This window comes from Schistocerca gregaria, chromosome 3 (genome assembly GCF_023897955.1).
Source record: "Schistocerca gregaria isolate iqSchGreg1 chromosome 3, iqSchGreg1.2, whole genome shotgun sequence".
Classification (NCBI taxonomy): domain Eukaryota; kingdom Metazoa; phylum Arthropoda; class Insecta; order Orthoptera; family Acrididae; genus Schistocerca; species Schistocerca gregaria.
This window is the reverse complement of record NC_064922.1, coordinates 257609682-257612748: the sequence shown is the minus strand read 5'-3', so window position 1 is coordinate 257612748 and position 3067 is coordinate 257609682.

Here is a 3067-nt window from a genome sequence, read left to right as displayed (position 1 = left end):
ACCGTACTGCGCCTCTGTTGCTGTGTCGTGCGTCATTTTCGCACGTTATCTAGATTACCAGCAGGAGAATACAGCGTCAAGTAGGTCCACCCGCTCTTCCCAAGTTACTAACGCAACCCTCCGGACAAGGTTCGCGCTCTCCTCGTATTTGCCGTCGTGAAAGATATCAGCTTTCTGAAAATATCGAAACGTTAGGAACTGACAGGCTTCAAGAAGAATACAGTACCGGCCATTAAAATTGCTACACCAAGAAGAAATGCAGATGATAAACAGGTATTCATTGGACAAATATATTATACTAGAACTGACATGTGATTACATTTTCACGCAATTTGGATACATAGATGCTCAGAAATCGGTACCCAGAATAGCCACCTCTGGCCGTAATAACGGCCTTGATACACCTGGGCATTATGTCAAACAGAGCTTGGATGGCCCATGCAGCTTCAACACGATACCACAGTTCATCAACAGTAGTGACTCCCGTATTGTAACGAGCCAGTTGCTCGGCCACCACTGACCAGACGTTTCTAATTTGTGAGAGATCTGGGGAATGTGCTCGCCAGGGCAGCAGTCGAACATTTTCTGTATCCGGTAAGGCCCGTACAGGACCTGCAACATGCGGTCGTGCATTATCCTGTTTAAATGTAGGGTTTCGCAGGGATCGAATGAACGGTAGAGCCACGGGTCGCAACATATCTGAAATACAACGTCCAGTATTCAAAGTGTACCAATGGCACCCCATACCATCACACCGGGTGATACACCAGTATAGCGAGACGAATACACGCTTCCAATGTGCGTTCACCGCGATGTCACCAAACACGGATGCGACCATCACAATGCTGTAAACAGAACCTGGATTCATCCGAAAAAATGACCTTCTGCCATTCGTGTACCGAGGATCGTCGTTGAGTACACCATAGCAGGCACTCCTGTCTGTGATGCAGCGTCAAGGGTAACCGCAGCCATGCTCTCCGAGCTGATAGTCCATGCTGCTGCAAACGTCGTCGAACTGTTCGTGCAGATGATTGTTGTCTTGCAAACGTCCCCATCTGTTGACTCAGGGATCGAGACGCGGCTGTACGATCCGTTACAGCCATGTAGATAAGATGCCTGTCATCTCGACTGCTAGCGATACGAGGCCGTCGGGATCCAGCACGGCGTTCCGTATTACCCTCCTGAAACCACCGATTCCATATCCTGCTTACAGTCATTTGATCTCGACCAACGCGAGCAGCAATATCGCGATACGATAAACCACAATCGCGATTGGCTACAATCCGACCTTTATGAAAGTCGGAAACGTGATGGTACGCATTTCTCCTTCTTACACGAGGCATCACAACAACGTTTCAGCAGGCAATGCCGGTCAACTGCTGTTTGTGTATGAGAAATCGGTTAGAAACTTTCCTCATGTCAGCACGTTGTAGGTGTTGCCACCGTAGCCAACCTTGTTTGAATATTGTGAAAAGCTAATCATTTGCATATGACAGCATCTTCTTCCTGTCGGTTAAATTTCGCGTCTGTAGCACGTCATCCTCGTGGTGTAGTAATTTTAATGGCCAGTAGTGTATAATAATGCCAATCCCAAAGAAAGCAGGTGTCGACAGGTGTGAAAATTACCGAACTATCAGTTTAATAAGTCATGGCTGCAACAAACTAACACTAATTTTTTACAGTCGAATGAAAAAACTGGTAGAAGCTGACATCAGGGAAGAAAAGTTGGAACACGTGAGGCAATACTGACCCTACGACTTATCTTAGAAGGTAGATTAATGAAAGGCAAACCTATGTTTCTAGCATCTGTAGACTTGGAGAAAGCTTTTGACAATTTTGACTGGAATACTCTCTTTAAAATTCTTACGGTGGCAGGGCTAAATACAGGGAGCAAAAGGCTATTTAAAATTTTTACAGAAAGCAGATGGCATTTATAAGAATAGAGGGGCATGAAAGGGAAACAGTGGTTAATAAGGGCGTGAGACAGGCTTGTAGCCTATCCCCGATGTTATTCAATCTCTATATTGAGCAAGCACTAAAGAAAACAAAGGAAACATTCGGAGTAGCAATTAGAACATAGAGAAGAAATAAAAACTCTTGAGGTTTGCCGATGACATTGTAATTCTCTAAGAGACAGCAAAGGAGTTGGAAGAGGAGTTGAACGGAATGGATAGTGTCTTGAAAGGAGGATATAAGATGAACATCAACAAAAGCAAAACGAGGATAATGGAATGCAGTCTAGTTAAATCAGGTGATGCTGAGAATATTAGATTAGGAAATAAGACACTTAAAGAAGTAAATGAGTTTTGTTATTTGGGGAGCAAAATAACCGATGATGGGCTGTGCCAAGGAAAGCGTTTCTGACGGAGAGAAATTTGCTAACATCGAATACAGATTTAAGTGTCAGAAAGTGTTTTCTGAAAGTATTTGTATGAAGTGTAGCCATGTATGGAAGTGAAACATGGACGGTGAACAGTTTCGACAAGAAGACAACAGAAGTTTTCGAAATTTGGTGCAACTGAAGAATGCTGAAGATTAGATGGGTAGATCGCGTAACCAATGAGGAGGTGCTGAATAGAACTGGGGAGAAGAGGACGTTGTGGCCCAGTCTGACTAAAAGAAGGAGCTATTTGGTAGGACACGTGCTGAGACATCGACGGATCACCAATTTAGTACTGTGGAGGATGAAAGTCGTAGAGGGAGACCAAGAGATGAATACACTAAACAGATTCAGAAGGATGTAGATTGCAATAGTTACTTGGAGATGAAGAAGTTTGCGCAGGATAGAGTAGCATGGAGAGCTGCATCAGGACTGGAGACCACAACATCAACAGAAACTGACGCTCAGGTTCCACTGCAAAGGTATGTTTACAGAGACCATAAAAACTGGCCGTTGTCGACAATACAGCTTGGCAATGTTGCTCGACAATACTGCGGCCACACTAGTTTCGGACGCATGGTTGGCGGCCACTGTTGCCCGGCTATGTGTGCGCAAATTCTTCCGAGTCACAAATGTTTACACGAGCCACACTATGGCCGCGAAATTGACGAAAGAGCTGGTGCAAGT